The sequence below is a fragment of the Anopheles funestus genome, chromosome 2RL (assembly GCF_943734845.2).
Source record: "Anopheles funestus chromosome 2RL, idAnoFuneDA-416_04, whole genome shotgun sequence".
Taxonomy (NCBI): Eukaryota; Metazoa; Arthropoda; class Insecta; order Diptera; family Culicidae; genus Anopheles; species Anopheles funestus.
In genome coordinates, this window is record NC_064598.1 from 53,009,844 (window position 1) to 53,034,553 (window position 24,710).

General features: G+C 38.6%; 1 protein-coding gene across 1 annotated transcript in view; it reads right to left on the bottom strand.

Annotated features, from left to right (window-relative positions):
* LOC125760814 (uncharacterized) overlaps positions 1–19,969 on the bottom strand; it is a 172,440-nt gene extending 152,471 nt beyond the window's left edge. The window contains exon 1 of the mRNA XM_049421334.1: positions 18,038–19,969. The gene's annotated coding sequence lies outside the window, so the exon portion shown is untranslated. The remainder of the gene's footprint in view (positions 1–18,037) is intronic.
* Between the last annotated feature and the right edge of the window lie 4,741 nt (positions 19,970–24,710).

Here is a 24,710-nt window from a genome sequence, read left to right on the forward strand (position 1 = left end):
ATTTAAAATTCGATTAACACAAATATGAATTTCTCACTCTTGAAAATATTTACTTTATATTTTATATTTATGTACAATTAATAAATACGATATTTGCCGAAATTGACACTAACTCTTATGCAGATGGGTTGAATTTTTCGGATACGAGAAAATTCTTAATACTTTCCCAATATCCTGGAAATACTTGCGATATCCTGGGTATTGCAGGTGTCAACGCTGTTCTGTTTTTTATTTGAGTACTTACTCATGAACTTATACTGAAAATTAAATTCTATAAACAGTCACACATGATTCATGTACTATTTAATAATCGCCTGGAAGTACATCCAGTTACATAGCACATATTTTTGAATTTTCGAAAAAATTGAGTTGATTTCCTTATCCATTTGCCATGCCTACCGTGGTTGCTTTATTCGCCGTAAACCCGTGTTGCAAATAAAACTTCAGATCGTGAACAATGTGCCAGGAACGAAAATACTTTTCCAGACTTGTACTACGGTCGTCGCTGCCTGACGACGGTTTACTTCATGCATCCCATCCATTCTCCTGAAAGGCGAACGAATTTCGCTAATTAACTAATGGCGACAATTTTCATAATTGAAATTTAAAACCCAACCCGAAGGCAACACTGCACACACCCCGGCTCCTGCTCAGCTGCATCTTCCCTGTTCAAAGAACTCTAGTGACAGCTCTGTTGGCACCTTCCAAAAGAAGCGCAAATCTGTGGAGATGTTTTTTTCTCTCTCTCTCTCTCTTTCTTGTTTTACAGTCATTTTTGTTTTTTATTTTGCAAACTTCATGCACTAAAGAATCCTACGGGCTTAAGCGGTTATAACTTTTTTTTTGTTTTTCCATATTGTTTTTCTTCTGTTTCTGTCCCACATTCAACGATCAACGAAAACGAGTGAAATCAAGTTAAGCGCTGGGCAGAGCTGGAACGAGGCTGATAATGCCTGCAAAAGCTGCAATCGTAAAACATACTGAAACTGTGCAAGTTTATGCACATTGCTGCTGCCGAAAACAGGCCACTGGTGCTCAAAAACGATGGAATGCAGGCGCTGCAGTGTGGAAAACTTTTGCAATCCGTTTTTATCATAACGGACTCGCCGGCGCGAGGGACAAACGTGGCACAGACGGTCAGGTAGCATGGAAAACTTCCACAAACAGAAACCCCACGAAAGGATTCACCTAGTCAAGCTGGTTTTGTTCTTTCGAAATGAACGAGACACATCTAAAGTACGGTGATAAACAGAGAAGGCATTAATGGCATCTCTGTTTTTGATTTTTTTCTTTCTTTTTGGTGGCTTCTTCCTTCGAATTCCTTTTGCAGTGGCGCATTTGCCTTTTCTCGAAGATAATGCCATCCATTGCGCGATATTGCCGAGATTTGGTCACTGCTACTGCGACCCGGGGCAAACACTTTGCAATATTGAAAACAACAAACAAGTGCAGCACAGTTTATGGACAGCAGTTTGAGGCAAGCGCAAGCCGTTTCGTGTGCCGTTTCAGTTGAAGCTGGATGCAAAACTTGCTAATTAATAAAAACAACTCCATCCCTTGGCTAGGATCGTGTCACTTTGCTTTTCTCGGGTTCCTTTCAAGCATTTGTATTGCTTAATTTACTAAGAAGCTCACTGCGCTAAAACTCTCCTGTGTCTGGTGGGCCAGTACGCAATTATGTGAAAAGTTTGTATCGGAAAAATTGAAAATCTCTTTTCACACCAAAGGCTCAACGGTAATAGATTGCTCTGTAAGGCAATCAAACTCGGGTATCTTGTGAATATTTGTTTATTTGTTATAACGTAATTAACATTCTTTAATAGTATTTAGAATAATGCAAAATATAGGTGAAAGAATTTTTAAATCTAAATTATTTTTTTTACTTTTGAAAAGCTTATTACGTTAATTTGATGCGAAGACTGTAATATTAACACAAACTGATAAACAAAAGAAAAAGTTTAAAGGGAAAAAACCATAATTTAAAATTATGTTGGTACAATTAGCAATGCAATCATTTTTTATATTATTTACAGATGTTTTTATGTGTTCAGTGTATGTGTCAAGTCATTACGAAAATATTAACTAAAAATAACAGTATGTTTTTTTTAACTTTATAAACACATGACATCAACGCTTCGATATTCGTTAAAGCATAATCATTTTCTGTACCAAACAGTATTCTTGTTTTTAACTATCGAGAATTTCTCTTTTGAATATTATTTTACATTCCTTCACCATAAATCTGGAGAGAAACTGAACTATGGCGAAATTAAACAGCTCAGCCTCACACATCAACTAACTTTTGACCGATTGGCAACATCTGGCGGTCAGATTGCAACCGAACAAACAACAGTTAAAATCTATCGGAGACCTTCCCCCGACGATCGTCGATCCACTCAATGTTTCGAGACAGTCGACGCAAGCCAATTTCGTCCCATCGTCCCATGCCCGCATTTTAACTTCACAAACGTTATATGTACCAGCCGTATCCATTCAGACTCAATTTAAAGCAAATCGAAATCCAAACCTCATGAAGAACCATCCGTCTCCACATGGGAAGGCGTCACCAGGCCCCATGGAATTTGAATTGAAGGGCACGAACAAAGAAGAGAAGGAACACATTCCAGCAAACGAAAACACAAATGAAAAACTTGTCATTCTAACCAGATGGCAACCATCGACTTCCGGCCCTCTAAACTGGATTCCATGGATTTCTATTTTTTTATTCGTTTTGTATGATTTTTTTTTTTGTTTTGTTACTCACTAAGCCCAATCTTTTATGCTGGCTAAACGGTCGGTGCACTATCTAGCGCCTATTGCTGGTGCGATTTTATGCAAATGTGGAGCACACAACTGGAAGCCTAAAACTTTGCGTCTGGCGCCTCCACTTCTCGAGCATTGTGGAAAGCGGCGAACTAAACGCGAGTAGTGTAGAAAAGAACCAGAAAAAAAAACACATACACGCGCTCGATTTGGAACAGCGCCACTATTTCTGGTTGCGTCCCTGACTGTAATGCATATTTGTCATTCGAGATTCGGCAGCCGTCGAGCCGATTTGATCCTCACAAAAATGGAAAGCAAGCAAAGGCGCAGTCTTTACGAGCCAGACGAAACCGTTTGCAATGGTGAACCACCGAAATCGGATATGATGCAGCATGAGATGGCCCGTGCTGGATGTCAATGGCCGACGTATGTTGGTTTATTTTTCTTCTTTATTTTTTTGTTATTGATTCCCTTCCTGTATGAAGCTTAACATGGCTCAGCGCTACATCAGAAAGATCACGGTACAGCCTCAATGTTATTGCCTCAAAGGTTGCCTCTCTTGTGACAAGCGGAACGACCCGATCGGTACCGTGTCCCGTGGCGGAGAAAGCTTATTAAATTCCATTAAGCAATTTTGGCTGCTTCCGCAATTTATCATTCCTACATTTTCTTTTTTTACAAACTGCGGTTTTCTGCTACTTCTATTTCTACACCCTCAGCTTTAGGCTTTCCGTGTGGAGGTGGAGGTTTGCTTAGACGTTGTCACTGTTACGGAAATTCGAGCGGTCCTACCAAAATTGAATATGCTCTGCTCCTTCTTACGTGTTCCTTCGGTGGAAACCACTTTGTTGTCACCCGATTGAACCCGTACACACATACACAGTGAGAGTAGGGACTGGGATCATACAGGAAATTATGTGCGAGTTGCAATTACCGTAAGGGTCCCACCAAAATGGAGATCCTCAATGCCGTAGTGCGCCAATGGGTTGAACGAAAAGTTTCCTTTGTAATTATGCACCTATTGGCTCCACGAAGATTTACGTATGAAAATTGTAGAAGCAGCTGTATCAAATCAGTTTCCTCTTCATTTGATTGTTGTACAATTTAATGTACTTTTTTTTAAATATTCCGTTGATTTATGTGTTTTGTTTCTATTATACATTAGTTATAGTAGAACGACATCTCTTCTAAACTTTATTAAGGTCTTCAATGTTCTGAATCACCCTTCTTGTGTAAACTCTCAGTTTTTTGCATCTTGATATTTGAACATAATTAAAGTTGTTTTTAAATATATTTGTTCAATATTTTGCCTCTTCGGCTTAACATTTTCAAACGAATTTGTTGAGCAAGATCCACTAACTTTTCTCCCCATTAACAAAACTTTTCGATCCCACCCTTAACATAAATGTGCGATACTGGAACGTTAAAATGTAATTAACATGAACATGAACAAAGGAACTAGTTAAGACACGGTACCGCAAAACTTCCAACGATACCGGACGCCCATTTTTCGACTTCCATTTGTCCCACTCCTTGTTGCCAATGGCTTGCGGGCTACCGCACAATTTCCACCGTACCGATCTAAACTCCACCTCGACGAACGTTCCAATTGAAAAGCACAAGAAAAATGTTTATTTGATTATCGTGCACGCTTATTCTCAGCGCGTTTCCAAGCATATCGAGGCAACGCAGCCAACGCTCGTACCGTGCAAGACACCACACGTAGCAAATGAACGCACGTTCAAAGGTCGGGGAAAATCATGTTCCGGGAGGAAAAATGGAAAAGGCGACATTGCTTCGATTGATAAATGGTCTCTCATAAGCGCGATGACTTTGGGAACAAATTATTCGTGAACGGCGCGATCGCGCGTGCCATGAAGAGGGTACCTTTCCGGAACATGAAAGGCCCTTCTTTTTTTGTTGGTTTATTTAGCGGCAGATCCATTTGCCTATGCCGATGAAACAGTTCCGCGGTAAAATTTGTTTCCTGTGCAAATTCATCGGTGCTCGCAAGCAATTCGTGCCTACCCGCTACCGCATAACGGTGTATGGTGTATGAAATTATTAAAACCCACCCGAAACCATATGGGCAAATCAAATTCATTCCTACAGGAGCGGATGCGTCAGCGCCACAGATCATATTAATTTTCACAATTCAACGCAGAACGTAATACATGACGTTCTCATTAGCATACCGCCTAATCTGGCTGAAAACTGATGTGGTTTCATTTCATCGCCCCCATACCCAGCAGTCAATCATCGGAACAGGTCAAACAGGTCCGTGCCGTTTGTTCTATTTTAATTTCATGTGCACCCATCTTCGACTTTTGACGTTTCGAACCAATTTCGAACGACTAAAACGAACCCATCCGCCACAATCAAGAGGGGAGTGATTTCATTGGAAATGCATGAAGCGGGATACTGAGGCTGTATCTAGCTACAGCAACAGAATGGGTCTCGCACTGAGGATTAAAAAGTTTCTCTAACATTAATTAAAATTTATTTCACAACGTAAATGATTGAGAATGGAGCAGGTTAGAGGTGAATGGGGGGGGGGTGTTGCAGGGAGAGAGAAAAAAACTAAGAAACATCACCTAATTTCTCTTACCTCGGCGCACAAATATGCTCTAGGGGTGAGCAGTAGAGAAAAAGGAAGAAAAACACGACGGCACTTGGAAGGAAAAAATAGGACAGAAACAGACCGAAAAAAGAGGAAAAAGTACGACTAATCCTATTGTTAAGCAAACTTTCCGTCCTTCCAGCGGTTTTGCCAACACACCCTTTTTTGGGAACTTTCGGTTAAATTGTTTTAAATCAGTTGACCAAGGGTTCATGAGTTTCGGAATACGATGCAATCATTGGAGCTTTTTATTGTGCCAACATTAAATGATTTTTTTATACATTTTTATGCGATAGTGCTAGATTCCACCATACCAGTGATGTCCATTAATTAAGCGTACAAAATCTTTTCACAACTTTTATGAGATGGAATTGTTATGTTTTTGCGGTAATTAGTTCCTCAATGGGTGGGTTTCAAAACATCCGTTTAAATTATCCATTACTTACACCACCACTTCAGCTCAAAGCTGGCTCAAACTTTACAACAGCACTACAACTCTTAATGCTTTACCGATTGCCAACTGTATTTACCGAAGTGAGCAAGTGCACTCGAAAAATGTTCAACAACCACTTGTTCTGCTAAATGAAACGGAACAGCACAAAAAACCTATTCTCGATATAATTATTTTTATCATTTTGTCTTAAAGTTACAACATTATGCAATATTAGGATTATAACTAGAGAAACACTAGTATTTAAAGTATTTAAAGCTTATTGACCTACTAAAACATAGAAACCCTGGTTATTACAGAGAAACTCAAATTATAGGGGAGCCCAACTGAAAAGAATAGCGCAAACGAATATAAAATACGCGCCAGCTGATACCGAAACCTCAAACACTTTAACGAATCGGCATAGATTAATATAGGATCGCGAGCCATTGATATGGAACTTCAGATTGTTATGGTTCGTAAATTTTAATTTTTTCAGCTCAAATTGGATATATACTAGAAAAACTAGTAACAATATAATTTGAATCTAAATTTGTAACACTTTTGTTCAAAATTTCGTGAAGGAAATTAATTTATATCTCTACTCTTCTAACCGCCCATATGTAACCAAGAATTTGACGTTCCATATCAATTGCACGCGATTCTATCATATGCGATGAAGAACATAGCGTTTTCCTGTGTCATCAAATTATTTGCAATTTGAGATTTTCTTAATTTTCAAGCAAAATTTTTTGATTTTCAAATCCGAAACAAATTTTCGTCTTTGTCTCGTCTTCTCGAGCCCAATTGCATCGAATCGAGAATATTTGAGATTCGCTCGAATGAATTGAAGTACATTCCAGTAAAAACTTGTTTTTTTTTTTTGCTCGGTTAGAACGGCCTGGCCGTATCAAGACTTATTTTACCACGTAGCAGGATAGTCAGCCCATGCTACGGGGAGACGGTCCAGATGGGATTTGAACCCGGTCCCTGCCGTGTCGACGGGCGCCGAAAAAAAAACTTATTGTTTTAAATTTTAATTTAAAAGGCATCGTAAGTTTCCTTTTGGACCCAATACATTTTCGTCACATTTTTAACTCTGTAATTTTTGCTCGCAATACTGTAGTGCATTATAGCTAATTTAGTATTTTTAGCCATAGCTTTAGGATTCATTTTTTTCTCACCAAAAAAGGTAGATCGCAACGTAATGTAATGATGCAATTAAAAACACGATTGTAACGTACATTTTTATCCGCCGAAACGGCACACAAGTGTGCACTCATATACGTCCGATGTGAACATTGAGCTAAGCAGGAAAACCAGTGTGGATTAAAAATTAAATACCATCATAACAGAATAATTAAAATCAAATGCTTTAACTAAAACCGAAAACCCCCGCATCGGTGGACAATTTGCGTTGATGATGCTCATTCTAAATCCACCCTCGACCACTCGCTATTAGAACCGTTCACATTGCACATCGGTATTAAATTATGAGCCTTAATGCTATCAAATATCGGCTATAAATGATCCGCAAATACTTCACCCAACCTTCCTTTCGCCATTCTTCCACTCTCCTCTTCCACTGCTCTAGTGGTTTTTACTTTTTAATTTTAGTTTTAATTTACCTTTTTTTTGTAAGCGGTTGCTTTCCCGAACTGCAACATGGCAGCAAATGGTACATCGTTCACACCGTACAAAAAAGGCTATCGCGATGGTAAATGCACATGCACATGCAATGGCACATCAAACACAATTGCATTGCATTGCACACTCACACACAGACACACACACACACGCTCGTATGCACAGTGCATTTTTGTGGGCAACCAATACGGGAGCCGAGCCATGTATCATTTGTGCGTTTTCATGCAAATAACCTTACCGAAGCTTCATGGAGGCGGGACCCGTGGACAACGCCTTGTCCGAAGGGTGGTTGATCAATTTTGTGATGTTTGTTTATGTTACCACTTTTAATTGAAACCATTTGTAGTGTTTGGTATCGGTTTACCGGTTTGTTGGAAGGGTATTCGTATTCCTTGCGCATTTGGATATCGCTGTCTCTCTCTCTCTCTCTCTCTTTTCTCTCTCTATCTCACTTGCACTCGTTGCAATTTGTGTTGTGTTATTTAAAAAGCGTCATTTGTGCGTTCTCCTGTACTCCGTGCTTCTTTCCTTGCGCCCAAAGCTAGTAATACCCATGTTTACATTATTTTAATACGATTATTATAATTTATTTCAAGCGGAGAGGAAAAAACTATAACCCACTATAATGTCACTTTCCAGCGAAACTCAATTGCACGCATGAAAATGTTCTCGATCAAATTTCCATCTAAAAAGGTTTCCTGTTTTCAGAAAAATCAATTCTACATTCACATATCCTGTGCAATAAGCTTTAAACATATCCTTATTTATAGTAAAATAAATAGTTTGATCAGTATAATGTTTTAAAAAATTATTATTTGCTAATTGATATTATGTTACTATATTTTTAATTTAAAAAATTTTAGAAACTTGAAACGTTTGAAATTTCATTCACAACTGATCGGCCCTCATGATTGGCATATTTTTCCATCCCTTTGAGCCAGTTCCGACAAAATGGTTGACTATGTTTTGATTATTTCTGCTCTTAATTTGTAACACACGCTCGATCACTTTGCTTGGCCGCAGGCGACCGAGCTCGTAGCTAATTTGCAACACAGTTGAAGTGTACCGTTCAATTCGTGCCTCTTGTTAATCTTTTTGCTCAAATTCATCTATCCCGAAGCTGTTTTTAACCTGTCCAAACGTGGCTGATGGAATTGATGAAGCTTAGACTAAAACGATAGCAGTTATTTCGTTTTTGCTCTCCTGTCTACTGTTTTAAGTTCACATATCACATATAGCTAATGCGACTGGTGTTGACGTTCGTGAATGAAAATGATAGAATTGTGTGGCTGGCAGTGAATGAACGAAAAAAAAAGTATTATATACGTATTTCAGCACAAAAAGGGGTAACCATGCTGTTGATCTTTTTTCGTACCATGATTGTATTACTTTTTTTTGTTGCAGATAACGTTTGATCTGCACAGGTGTATTTGCAACTGGCAGTAAATAAGATAATGGTTGAGTACCGAAAAATCTGTTAGCGGTAAAGTCAAAAATGATTTGAGCAAAATCCTGCTTCGTTGTGGTACGAAAATTATATTGGTTTTCGTAAACTAAAGCTAAAAGCTCGAAAGCTAAAAGTTCTAAACTAAGAACAATCTGCAGGTTGAATATTTTTTTTAAGATGGTTTTTTGCTTCATTTTTTTAAATAAAGAAAATATATTATCTCTCTCTTCTTGGCTTTAACGACCTTACAGGTCACGCCGGCCATTTCTGGCTTACTAGACTTATTTTTACCTTGTAGCCGGATAGTCAGTCCTTTCTACGGGAGGGCGGTCCGGATGGGATTTGAACCCGGTCCGGCCGTGTGGACTGGCGCCGTTTATCACATGCACCATCGGGCCGCCACTTAAAAATATATTATACACCCCTCATTAATACCTTTTAAAAATTAGAAAAGATAAAAACAAAGTTAAAGTAGAAATTGGAAAATTCCAATGTTGAAAAAAAGAAGAATTGCACTCAATGGTTGTATACTAATAATGTAGCAATTGGTTAAAATGAAAAAATAGCCAACAAAAATTGTTAGAACTCCTAACTGTGCACTACAACCTTACTTTATAAACTGCACAAAGTGGAAATTAAATATAAATGACATCAAATCGCTCAAATAAAATCGAAGCTATATTTTTTACACAATTGTTTAGAACAAAAAAATGCAAATATTCAATTCGAAATTAACAAGCCTAATAAACGTTGCAAGCATAATGTAAAGTACCTATGACTAACGCTATATAATAGACTTATACATATTTAAACAACACATAGAGAAATGAATTTACAAAATATAAAATTGTTTTCTGTATCCTTTACTGTGACAATTTTAGGTAATTAGGCAACTTAGTTTAAAAAACAAGCTATTGCTCTACACTGCATCGATAAAACCCATCTTAAAATTTACCAAAATAAATAACATCGAACGACAGATCTTGATGTACATAGATCTGGACATCGCTAACTAAAAAGCAACTCAATTAGAGAAATTGAAAGAAATTACTCAGATATTCATGACTGCAACATATTCTGCTGAAAATTTTCCACTATTTTATTCATTTAAGACTGTATGACATATCCGTAATTCTTACTAAAAGATTAAATTTATTTGTATTTTAAATGATACCAAAGCGTTACGAAGTTTTTTGCCGTTCTCAATAAGTCTAGATGCATCACATCTTTAGCATTCATACATTTTCTTTATAATAAATGGCATTCGTTACATTTTTTTTTTAATCCAATACCATATCAAACTCCACTTTAAATTATGTTTTTTCATTGAATTACTTGTTTTTATTATCTTATTATTAAATGGTTATATTACCAAAAATATGTTATTATGACACGTGCAAATAACACATAGTAATTATTGGTCTAAACTTCTTGCTGGAGAATTAAAATAAACAGGTAATCTTATTCTCGTTCAAAATTATAGTTAACATTTTATGAGAAAGAACACCAACTACCTCTTAACATTGTTCCAATCAACATCCGTCAATGGATGAATTATAGGAACTTAGCTGGATCTCCGCAAACCGTACCATTCTTCCTTCTACACGACCGTCCCTTTTTCTACCTGATATATTTTTACTTCCTGACAAAATTGTCGTACTCAGCAGCAGAGACAAAACAAAAATGGAAAATAAGAAAAATTTTACCATCGATTTCATTGAGAGAGCACATCATGCACTGCAACACAAACATTCCGTGCAGTCGTTTAGTGAAACATGGTACATCGTTGTCCCACCACGAGCGGCAATACAAATCGATACAGATTTTCAATATGCATTCGACACGTACACCCCCACGTACATTGGACTTCCCATTGATGTATGCATTTCACAGTAGCTTCAACGAACCGCAGCAAAATATCATCGTCGAATGCCAATGGCACAACTGGCACCAGCCGTGGGTAGGTGGGTGCCCATTCCGAAGAATCTACCGTAAAGATGCATCGTGAGAAAAATCACACTCAGGCTAAAAAAAAAACAACTCCAGCATAAAGGAGGGAAAAGTGTTTGATAAATATTCCACCAGCCATAGAGCCGAGGGGCCGTTTGTCGGAGTTGGTACGTGGAATGGACGAGAAAGCTAATTTTACAGCGCAGAAAAATCAGTGAAAAATGTCCCAGAAGGCAAAGTGGAACAGGACAGCTGCAGATGATGCAGAAAAGCAGACAAGAGCAAATAAAAAGGCACATCTCGAATGAAGCGGGCCACTACTATGCCCCCGGCGGGAGTGAGAAAAACACAGGAAAGAAAAGACAGACACCATTCGAGCAGGAGATGAAGTTCGTTACCGGCGCCCGTCCCAGGGTGGAATTTTCAATGTCCATCGATGAATAAAATATAAATCGTGTACCGGACAGTTCGAATATAAATGGCTACATAAATAGACTGTCCTTCGGGTTTGCTTTACCAGGACAGGGTAGTTTTTTTCTATTTTTGTTCTATACGAAAGCCACCATATCGGAATGCTTCCTTATTTTTAAGTTTCGTCCATTTTGTACTTTTACGGCTACATTCCATCGTACACGTTCCTGTTGCGGCACATATCCTTTGCCTAAGAAACCCTCCCATTGCTATGCATCCATCACGTTCTTCCGCTCCATCAACCGTTGCTAGGCTTTTTTCCAGGAACGTGTGCCAAACCACTTTGTGTCACACCTCTGGGATTTCCTTTTGATGAAAGAGGACACACGTCCGACGGTTCTAGCGCACTGGTGAAAAGGATGACTTCACAATTGAAATATCCTGAATCGCTGCGTTACTCCCCAAGGAAATCCCCCCATCGCCCGTCGGGGAGTTTCGGCTTTTAAGCGATTCCAAATTGATTGAACCCTTATTTCGTGCCAGTATCTGTTTTGTTTGTGTGTTCTCTATTTTTTTTTTGTGCTCGTTTGCATAACGCTAAAGACCCGTTCGGTCCTCTGCCCAAAGGGACACTTGCTGACAATCACATCCCCAAACGATCCATTAGATATAATCCGCCTTCTATTAATAGATGGGCATGCCACCATGCCGGTTACTCGGTGCGACAAACAATCTTACCAGTAGCAACGCCCTTGCGGCCCCCCACCACCCCAGTCAGTAAACGGGCCTACTCGTGTGGGCCACTCGGAAAGGGCTCACCTTTTTTGGCGTTTAATTGAATTTACTCCACATCCACAGCTGTACGCCACACCGTTTCGCCGTGTACGGTGCAGTAAATTATGAATGAACCCTCTACTGTCGGCACTCGGGTTGAGTTTGCTGCCAGTACTGCCCGGTTCTAAACACCACCACCAACACCACCAACCATCCTTCATTTCGATGGCCTTGCACTTCATTTTCGTCCCCCGTGCTCTTTTGGTTCGCAGAAAGCAACCGTACCGTTCCGGGTGGATGCAAACCGCACACATATTTCATAAATAATCAGAACTTGTGCTATGTTGCGCTTTCCTCAGTAGATCGTTCGGAAGAACGTCTGATGTCTTTCTTCCGCCGAGAATTCAACTCCACCGGCGGTGTGTTGGTGAGGTTTTTTGGTATATTTTAGCATAAATGTGTTGCTGCTTTTTGCTTTTGCTTTCGCTTTTGTTTTCACTTAGTTCTTCTCGCTTTTTTTTACTTATTTTTTGTTGAGCAGGTTCTTTACGCCGATGTCGCATCTTGACGTTCCGGTGCCCTGAAAAGGGTTGCTCGCAATAATAATCATGCTCTGGGGAATTAGATAGTGATGCCGTACGCCAACAGCAGCAGTAAAGTCAGCGTCGGAACAAATGGACCGTAACAGTGAGGCCATCTACAGTAAGGCATCGCGTCTGAGGATAAAGGCAAACCTATAGTTCAAGACATCCACTGTGCCGTGTACTGGTGCTTATGGTTGATGAAAGATGGAAAGCGCATCGTGCTGCGCTGAATGTTGTCCTTTGTGCTTCAAACTGCCACAAAAACCATGTCTTGTTTGTTTGGTCCCCTTTTTATCCGGAGGTCATAAATTTGAGTGGTTTTGTTATTTTTTTGTTTGTTTTGCCTCTTTGCTCTACGTTTTTGCATGAAGTGGAACCGATTGAGAAGATTTATCTTTTTAATCGAACCTCGAACGTTTATATTATCCGGCAATCAGTTCTTTGCAGGCTCTAATGATGCATTTCAATTCAGCAATTGCTGTGCTCTAGTTAACGAAAAAAAGCTTCACCTCCTAAGATGATGATAAAAACGCAAATGGTTTTAATATAAAACTTTGCCTAGCTTAGAACTAAGGAAAATTTTTGAATTAGTGTTTATTGTGTGAATGGTCTTGCTTGTTGAATATGTGTTTTGTAACAAATTTGAATGATGTTTAAAAAAAATTAGGAGCAAATCTGTAACTATGCTAAGTATTCCTATTACATACTATTCGAAAGTATGTAATACACGATAAAAAATATAATAGAATAACTTGCGATTTAAATATACAATGTGAAGATTTAACAAAGATTTAGAAATGTGAAAAATTGAACTCAATGTATAGGGAAAAGACCATATTATAGAAGAAGAACAAATTTAAGTATTTACCAAGAACTACTATCAATAGCGTACATCAGTTGATTATAATAAATTTCAATATTAAGAGACGCTTACTTATTATTTTTAGCTAATTTTAGTGATAAAGCCAGTTTTGTAGGAATACACTATTTTTCATTTATTTAATCAAATGCCAAGTCCAATGCGAAAACATGAATGGTTAAAATGTTTCAAAACTTCAATTTTCAAATTAGTTATTGTTTTACCATCATTTAAGCACTGAAATTTGAATATCGATCGCAAACACTAGGAACTTTGGCCATTAAGATTTTATAAAGCATTATGAGGGACGGGCCGGTGGTGCATAAACGGCGCCAGTCCACACGGCCGAACCGGGTTCAAATCCCATCCGGACCGTCCCCCCGTAGCAAGGACTGACTATCCGGCTACGTGGTAAAAATAAGTCTGGTAAGCCAGAAATGGCCGGCGTGACCTGTAAGGTCGTTAGAGCCAAGAAGAAGAAGAAGAAAGCATTATGCTATTAAACATAAGTAAGACAAATTTTTATTCAATCTTGTTTGTGTGGTAAATGTAAAATTAGTTATTTACTTCCCAAAATAATTAGAAACACATAATTCAATCATTGAGCCAACAGTTATAAACATTGAAACATTAAATGAAACAGATAAAAATAACTGAAATATTAGTGAATAGAATACTTGTGTCACATTTGTATGTATATTGTGTTACTTTTTCTTTTGATGGTTTTTCTAGAAAGATCCTATGAAACTCCTTGGAGTTTGGCTACATGAGAGACTACCGTTTCATATACATGTGAACAATACAATCAATAGACCAAATAGAACACCCAGTTTTATTATTCTTTTGTCCACTGAAATTCGTGATCATCTTTGATTTAAGTTACTGTATTGCTGCTAAGTTCGTTCAACTTTTGAATAATCGTCAGTAATTTGGTAACCCCGTTAGCTAAACAGCGATGACCATACTGCCAGATTTGCTAACCTACAGGATATAGCGTACATTTACTTATGTTGCAGTTTCGCCGCTTCCTTTCCCTTCGAGTTTTCTGCTATACCCATCGTTGACGTCTTCTTGTCCAGAAAGACTTAAAAACTCCCGTCTCTACGTCTCTCGAGATAGATCACCACTACTAATTTCCGCTCACCAAAAGAGCCATGGGTGGAACAATCATTTTACAAAAACACTCTCGACCTATAATGTAGCTTATCACCTGTTTGATTTTGGTATTCCTGTTTCCCAAATCCGTTTTCGTCTTTGTGATAACTTTTCCCACTTCATTCCATAGGTTAAGTATCGCTATTTATAAAACTATTTGCAAACATAAAACCTTTAATAACAATAACAAAAAAGCAAATCATTGTGCTTCTTTCTGTTTGCTGATACAGTAGAGTCAATATACAGCGTGGGATGATAATTATTAAAGTGCTTGCGTTCGTTCATAGTGTAATGAATAATAAAATGCAATAAAAAAAACGGTTCCACGGCTTAATGTTACATGTTGCATCGAACAACATAAGCCGTTAATAATCCCATTCCAGCAAAGCACGCTATTTAACGTGTTTAAATGAAATTCCTCTTGCAGGTACCAATTTTATACTTCCCGCAACTATCAGCTCCTCAGTGCACTTCCACTGGTACGTGCATTACGGTTCATTCAATTATTCGATATAGTTTTTTTACTGTTTTCACTGTTCTTACAGCTCGTCATATATTACGGGCACAATGTGTGGTTTTGTCGTACAGTTTTGAGAAAATCTGCACCAGCCCACGGTATGCGAAAAGCGATGGCAAAAAGGAAGAGAAACATTTTTGAGCGGTGGAATTTTTATATTAAAAATTCGAAAGCAAACGCAAGTACGCTGGTTACCGTGGTTGACCAGTAAAATGGCGCTCGGAACGGATTGCATTATTACCATTATGAAGGAGAAAGCTCGTCATCAGCTTCAGTAGGGTGCGATACAACAAAGAGTCATCGATGCAACCACATACAACTATTTGTTATAAGGCGTAATTGCTTCACAATGACTAATATTTCTTTCATCTTCTCACTTAATATGGTCCGAATTAAAAAACAAATTGTCCAAATTAAGATCGACAAAAAATTGAGTACCATGATTCTACCGAGAACAGACATACTGGACATAAGATCAAAAGGAAAAAGCAAACCATGCTCTGCCCTGTAAAGCCGGATATGCCGTGTAAGACAATCGCATAAAAACATACACGAACGCTCTATGGTCATTTTCGAACAATAAATCGCTTTGTACGCGTGGTACGCAATACGTCCAGGGAGCAAAAAATTAATACCGTCAGACTGATGTTTATCACAGCGAAACTGCGTCGCATTTGCTCTGTTTTAGCTTCACGTAACGAAAACGCCCGATCCGACTTCCGCGGCAGGCTGGCGGCAACAATCTTCATTAGAGATTTATTACACACAGAAGATCCTTGTTCGAGCAGGACTTAAAAGAAGGTCCACATGGAACTTTTAGCGAGAAACAACATCCGAAAATTCGTACTGATGAAGCTCCAGTCACATCACACAGAGCGTTACGTATAACTCCCTTTTTGGTGATCATGTACTCTAAAAAAAGACACTAGCGACATTGTTTCAGAACGGCGCGCGAACAGTTTTGAGTAGGAAATTCTATGGTACGGAGGGTTTTCTTTTTTTCACCAGAACCACCGGAACTTGGCAGAGGAAACTGAAAGGATAAAAACCTTACCTTTTTTACCCAACCCCAGCCGCTCCAGTACAGTTGCGATACAACGGCAATAAACATGTAAACAGAGCGACCCAACTGCTACCAGCCCCGGTCGTGATACATGCTCTATGATTTAGGTAAAGCTCGTTAAAAAACATGTTTATACACATCATCTTTATTTGTGTGTGTGTGTGTGTGTGTATGTATGCTGTGGCAATAGAGTAAGTTTGCTGTGCAAAGCAGTAACAGGTAGGAAGGCGTTTTAAGGTCGAACAAAAAATGTGTCACATACGGTACGAAACAAAAAAAAACTGGATACACCAAACCAATCCCTTGGGAGTGTGGAAATCAGACTTCATAAAGCTAGCTATCAAATGGTACAACAAACAGCAGTCTGTTAAAAGGAGGAATTTACGATGTATGTTTTTGTGTGCGACATTTAGCTGTAGATAAAAGTTTCGTGGAAAATTTCCCCCCGGTAATAGTGATACAAACCGTTATGATCTTTATTAGATAGAGAGCAAAAACAAAGCAACGGAAAATATGATCACCCCAGGCTTGAGTTACTAAAAATTATTAAAACGATTAGCATAAAGAGCAAAATTTGCTTGTATGAACATACTTTTATTTGTCCTGTGCTTTAAGGATTTTAGTTGTACCTCGAACATTGTTCGTGTATTTCCTCCTCCCAGCTACTCGTATCTCAAAACAATGTCTGCCTGGGCAGGGTGTACATGATTTAATAATACCATCAGTCTGAATTCAAGCCTCGATTAAGTCTATGGTTTTTTAATCGCAGGACTACGATTATTTAGAATATATCAGATTTGTCTCAGACATCCAGAGTTTAGACATAAATGACAAAGGAGAAGAAGTAAAAAAAATCAGTTTTATCCCTCAATCCTTGTCGCTACTTGCTCTGAAGTTCTTTTTTTCTTTTTCTTTTTTTGTCTTTTTTTTCTTTTTTACCCTTAAGCCGAGTAAAGGTGAGTTAGCGGTTTTGTAACGTGAAAACTGACGTCCCTACCACTAAAATGGAGCCGCCCAGTAGTTGCTTCCTGGTACATTACGTTATCTGATTATTTTATTTTATGCATTATGTTTTCTGTTTCTTTATACAATAAATGAAATACTCGCTATAGATTGTCATTAGTGACACAGCTAGTCGTTGAATTACCAGGTACACGGAAATTGACATTTAAAAGCTTAGTGTTTTTGTTGTACAAAATTCAAGCGAAAAGGGTGAAAAAACATGTAATCCTTTCTGATTCTCTGTTATACCTTCCATGCTTTTAATAAATATTTCATTTGTTTTATTTTTTTTATTCGAAAATGTTTCCTTAAATACTACATTCATTGAGAGCGAAATATATGATATCTACTCTATAACTTTCCAGTGCAAACGATATTGCCATATTGAAGATACGCCGAAATTATAATTACTATAACTAAATATTATGATATTACACATTTAACAAGTTTGTTTAAATGACCCAACGACCTTAATTATCATATTCTAAAATATTTGGTTTAAAAATTATAATTTATTATGAGGAAGAGTCCTTAAGACGCATCTTCGTATGCCCAACAAAACGAACTAATTAAGATTCATCTTGTCCGCAATATCCTGATAAAAGTATTACCATTCAGCATTATGCACTGATACGTGATTTAAATAAAACCCGCTCAAAAGTTATAATCATGCTCACGTACGAACGGTGCAGTACGCCCAATGTCTGCATCGGCCAAAGCCAAATGGCTGAATGCTCGCGATAATTATCAATCAATTTTTCATTATTCATCATTTGCACAATTCTCAGTGGCCGCACTAACCGGCTGTACCATACCTGTAAATGCCGCCGGTGATCGTTCCTTCCTATTCTGTATCCGTTCCCGCGAGAGAACAGATTCGAATCGGTGTCCCGAACACTTCCGTTTGCGCAACTTGCTCGCGCGTTGTAGAATGTTGTTGATGACTCGGTTCACTTAACGGATTTGCACAAGGACACACACGCACACTCACTCACACTGATACACACGTATACGACCACTGAGGGTTATGCATACATACACATACGCACACCACGACAAATTGCCCCGCTTTTAATGACTAGCCAATGATTTCATTCGTCTGGCTCATTTTATAGCACATTTGGCACGGTGCACATTCGTATATCCTTCCTGTGCTTTATTCGTGATGGCAACTTTTTGTACTAGCGCACCGGGGGTACATCGGGGAGCATCGCGGGCGTGATTTCAATATCACTGCACAACTATATTTTTTTTTTGCAGCTCACTTTATTTTCGCCCTACTGCTTGCCGTACGCTTTCCTTTTCACAAATGGATTTGTATCCGTTTTTAATTTACTATCTGCCCTTTAACTCAATACGCACACGCCCGCACACCTCGTAGCGTAATGGGTTTCACACCAATGTTGCACTCTCTTTTCACGCTAGCAACAGTAAAAACGGAGCCCCGTTCGATCAACGTCGCGAGCTGCAGCTGGCGTGGCCGCAGTGGCTGAAAAATCCGATCCGAATATGCACTGGTCCAGAAACGAGGGGTTTCCATAAATCTACATTATTATAAAATTTAAATGGATTCGTTCACCGCTAACCATTTCATTGAGTAAATTGTGCTGAATAATTAAGGATTATTTATTGAAAATCCACCTGCGACGTTGTGTCGCTGCTGCGTCCTCGGTTGCACAGCGGATGACGCTTTCGTACCGAATGCTGCCCACGTAAGGGCGATCCTGTTTAACGGTTTGTTTTTAACACACTTTACACACACACTCACGTATAAGAATTTTCCAGTTAAGGTTTAACGATCTTTATTTTCGATTCACATTCCCGGTTGTTTCACAAACTCAACCGGAAAGAATTCTTTTTCCATTGGACGCACTGCCAATAAAAGTATTTACTGCACCACTTGGCGCCAAAAATTAAACTGTCATTTCACTAAGCCGGTTTGACACACTTTTAAATTCATCAATTGCGATATTTTTAACGCATGTACTTACACAAAGTTTTACCAATAAACCTTAGCAAACCTGTGGAGCTAAACCTTTCGAAAGCAACGATTCACCATTTATCCACAAAATCCATACACACACATCGCAGGCCACAGAATCCAGAACCGTTCCGTGGTAGAACTATATCCCGGGATTATCGTTCGATAAGAACCTGCAGATAACGCACCGCAACGTATGCGATCTGAGCTGTTGTTCGCTTGACACAAAACGTCCCTAGACTAAAGCAGCTGCCTACGCTGAGTTCCCATCCAGCGGAACCGCCATCCGTCCGATCCGATGCGTTTACGGTAGCCGAACAGCCTGATGGCACGAACCACACCCGAGCATCAGCACTCACGGACTTTCGACGGTCACCATTTCGGCTGCTCGGCCCCACGATCGACGAGCATGCCTTTCGCATGTTTTTATTTTCACGCACTCGCTCGTCCCGAACTCACGAAGCGAATCACGAACTGGGTGAGTTTTCCTCCGAGCTGTTATCGCGCGTACGCACGCCGGGTTTTCGTACTGTGAGTGATTTCCGATTTCCATGGAGCGCACGAAGGAAAAACACATCGTTCCCTCCAGCTCCCGAGAGACATAACACAGAAAGCAAAACAAAATCAAAACATGCGGCACACGGGGCTTGGTGTTCAGGGCTAAATGTGTAACTTCACTGTTAAATTAATGTTTCACGACAAATGCACATTATTTGGATTGTTTTGTGCAACTTACAGAAAGCATTATTTTCAAATAATTTACTAAACATCTCTTAATCTCATAATTTGTAATGAGTAATACTTGTAATATATTTTTTTTATTTTCATTAGGTCGGCCGTGTAACTTAATTATCAAAAATTATTGTCAGTGAAAAATAACACTAGAAATTTAAAGTAACAATGTTCTGTTTTCTGTGTGTCAATGTTCAATTGTTCTATGAAAATACTGCTAAACAACAGGCATATTCTAATTCTTTTATGATATAGATTATTTTATGGTTAAAATAATATTTGCTTAAGTTAAGCTACTATACTTTTTAGAGAATATTTTTTTAGCATAGAATAAGAATAGAATGCCCATTGCAATGCTAAACATAGAATTTATTTCAAATTTAATAACTCGGACCTGAAAAAAATTCAATTCGGGATGCATAAAAAAATTGTGATAAACATGTGTAGTTTTTTTTACGATTTGAGGTATCCTTGAACCTTAACAACAATTTATATGGTTGTAATGCACAGAACTTTTTATCCAACAATGAGTCATTGAAGTCAAAGCTGAGTATAAGAACTACAAAAGAAAAAATATGTATGTTACATTAAAGTAAACAAAAGAGATTTAACATATAAAGAAAACATTAAATGTACATTAATAAAATGAATACAACATTGTAAAAAAAATATGGTTTTAATTTTTATTATTTGCGACTAAAGATTATTACTGTAATGGTCATAATAACTATAAACAATAACTATAACTATAAGGACAATTATGAACTATTTGCAAAACTTTAAGGAACAATGATTTAAAAGTAAATTAGAGCAGGATGTCCATTTCACTATTTACATATAACATACAAATATTTATTTATTTTTTTAAACATTTCATTTCAGAGAAAATAAGAGCTATAAATTGTAGCAGAATCCAAGAACTATTTTTTTCCCACTAATAACATAAGTAATGTAAAGTCGGTTATCAAAAAATGTAGAGTCGGCACAGTAGAAAATCGAAATTCGGTGAAGCATGAGTAGAATTGAACGTTGATAGTAACGAATTTAAACATAGAACTTGAAAGATGGGAAATTATTGATTGATGAGAATTGATGTTAAATTGGGATGGAAATGTAATTACAGATTTGTATTATAAATTTGTTTCAAAATAATAATGTGTGCAATTGTCTTCAATCATGTAAGAGAAAACATTTTTCTAGAATAGGAATGAGCAATTCAACTCTCTCTCTTTCGTCTTGGCTTAACGACCGCTAGGATCAAACCGAACATTTCTGCCTTACAGACTTATTTGGGCCACCCCAAATGGAGCAATCTAACTAAATTTACCTAATGAATTGAGATACTGAAGATAATAATAACCAATAACCGTCGTAGTTATTTTTTTCCACAAAAAAAACTGCTTTATTAATTTAAAAATACAATCAATTTTAATAAGTTTTTTTAAATGGCTAATTTTTAAAACATATTTACGCATTTACGAGAGTGGAAGAGAGTGAAAAATGCATTTGCAAAATCTATTAATTTAACGACATCATGTCAGTTACTTCTCTTTTCTTTTTTTGGTTTTGTTCATTTGATAACCTCTAATTAAATCAACATCAGTGCTAAAACAAATCAGCTAACACATTTTAAATATAAAACCAATCGGGAAATCGATCGCAAAGCACAACAATGGGCGGGATGTAATGGAGAGCAACAACAGCAAAAATCCGTACACCACAGTGCAGCAAACAACCGTAGCCAGCTTAACCGGTAAGCTTTGCAGTGAGATAAATGCCATCATAAAAACAAAGTCAAACATCAAACACATTAAAAGCAAATCGTTACACATCATGCAGCCACATCCGTAGGGCAACACGGGCGTCGACCGCCTCCACAGCACATTGGGCTGCACATTGGCTTTTCCGGCGCTTTTCCTATCACAACCTATCACTCCGCATATCGTACGCTGGTTCTATTCGCTTGTCCCACACTAACCTTGTTACGCGTAACACCTGTTTTTCCGTTTGCCTTCAAATGCGCTACTCCGTTTAACGACCTACGGAACCATAATTCATTTCATTCAGTCCTGCCACCGCTTCATCACCACTACAACCCCCGCTACTAATGCTGTCGACTCCGGTGTGGCTCTTGTTGAGCTGCAGTTAATTCGGATAGTTTTTCCTTTGCCGCATCAAAACCCCATTTCGGTAGGGTGAGGCGCATGGGACAAAACACGGAAAGACAAACGTGAGACCATGTTCGTATCCGTGGCCTTGGTTCTCTATCTCTCCACGAGGACGGATGCACGGAAATCTGCTGCGGTGACAAATGACAAACAAAAATTAAAGAAATGATTTATTTCCTCTTGCAAGGAAATCCAACCAAGAAGCCAGGCTTGAAACTAAATTTATCATTCCTTCAGCACAGCCTGGCTGACCAGCAAAGTGCGGCAAGCGATATCAACCTCTCCCCCAAAACCATCTTCCACCACCAGCACCACATCCCAAATTGGCGTTTGTAGGTACGTTTGGCGCCCACAATTAATAAGACGAATAGCTACGATCGAGGGACGGGTGTTCGATTTACTGCCTCGCGCGATCCACTCCCTACGCGGGAGCGCATGAATGTGACGAACCGGGATATCGCTGTCAAAATCGAGAAGCAAAACAATCGATATCGCTTAAGTAGTTTGTAATTAAGAAAAACAAATCCCAAAACTAGACCGCTGGCACGCAGGCAACACAAACCCGACACCCAATAATAACAGACCGAAATGATTGCTGTTTATTTTAAGTACCGTTCGACCACGGTGGGGGGGGGGAGCCGGGTGTAAGGGAGAGAGGGAGGAATGTGACCGTAAGATGGATTTTCCACTGGCTAGGAAACATTTGCTGCCAGTTGAAGTTTTGTTGTTTCCACGCGTTTTCTCTCTCTTTGTCTTTCTTTTCTGCCCATTCGAATGATCGTTCTGTTTTGGGGTCGTTTTTATTGAACAGATTTGTAAGTGCCTCTGGAGCGATGTTTTTAGTGGAGCATATTGAACAAGGTTTAATTTTTATCGCCTTTATCTGCCGTTGTCGTCGTTTTAAATTTTTCTTTCATAATTCTTTTAGCTGTTTCTAAAAATATAACTAAATGAAATTTTATTGAATTTGAAGACCTGCGACAACAAACCAGCAATGAAAGCAATTTTGTTCTGATTTCTTTTTTTAAATATGTATTCCTATTTTACTCTCTAATTTTTTTTACACACTTTCGATGGCTCTAAAAAATGTGATAAAAAATATAAATTTTCCAATCAAAACTTACAGAAATGTTTGCAACACGAATAGTTGCAAATATACAAATATTCTTACAATATAGATGCAATGGGTAAATTAATAATTGTCGAAACAAAATAAAAACGATTCAACGAAGATAGCTATTCGAATCTCGAAACATCTTTACTGTGTTCCCTTCAATTGTTTGCTCCGTACAAACACAAACCGTAAAGCGGGCGAAAGGAATCTATTTGGTTTTATTTATCTTTCACCATTCGGGACCACATCACATCTTTACCATATACCGATCGAGAACCGAAAACAACGCATAAACGAATCGTAAGCGCCTCTTAATATTCTTCCATCCTTTGTGCGTGTGTGTATATGCACTTTTACGAGCGGACGGACAACGGATGCTTCTCGATGCCTTTGCCGGTAATACGTATTTTTTCGTAAAACAAACAACAACATCTTGGCCAGCTGCATCCACACATCCCGACACCCCGAGGACGACATACAAAACGACGATGTCCATTGGGAGTATTCAACCAATCGAAATGACTTCCACAACCAATTGAATTGCAATGCTAAATCTTCAGACATTATGAATATGTTGCAGAAATCATTAAAAATGGTGAAAAATATACATACATTTGCAAATAAACATTTAATTGCATGCATTCGGGCGCATAATTTAAAATGTCTGAACGCTCGTCGAGCGGTGAAAAGTATAGAATATAATTTTAATGAATCGTGTTTCCTTACACAACCATTTCGTGTTTCGTGTGCTTGTGACGAATGTCTTAAGAATTGTTCTTCAAAATTGTGGAACAAAGCACGAAGCATGGGAATGTCAAATAAATTGAAGATTAATTACTCGACTCGTTTCGGCGCGTTCCTTTTCCCACCTTGAGCACTTCTTTCTATTGTTGTAAGCCCTGTAGGTACTTGTACTAATATTCGGTTCTTCGCTTGATTAGCTGCTGTGATTTGTCTCTCTCGCTCTCTCTCTCGCTCTCCCTCTGTGTAACGGTGTTTTACGATTCCTTTTGTTTCTCCACTTCTCCACGGAAGCTAAGCGTTCCCGGTCGCTATTTATGTTTATTTTTATTCATCTTTATTGGTCCAGCTGGAGGCACATCGCCTGTATCGCCTAGGTGCTCGGTGCAGAGTTTTCCGCAGGGCTAGGTTTTGTTTGTCCTTCCACGCATACGTACGCACATAAACATAAGTTTTACTGGAGCGGACCAAAGGGAAATGAGGATAAGAAAAACACACACGCCCGCCATCAAACTCCTCGGATTGATAACGTGCCTTGGCTGTAGGTACACGCGCATTGATGAATAATTGAAAGCAAATCTTTTGCCATCCCATCCATCCGACAATCGTACCATCACCGTATGTCACCGTCATCAATCTAGGCGTTCCCTGTTTTGTGCAAACGTATCCGAAACACCTCCCCCCCTCCCACAGCCACAGCAAGTTAGTTGAGGTGGAAAAATCTTAAAATTACTCCAGCTGCGTCAGTCACG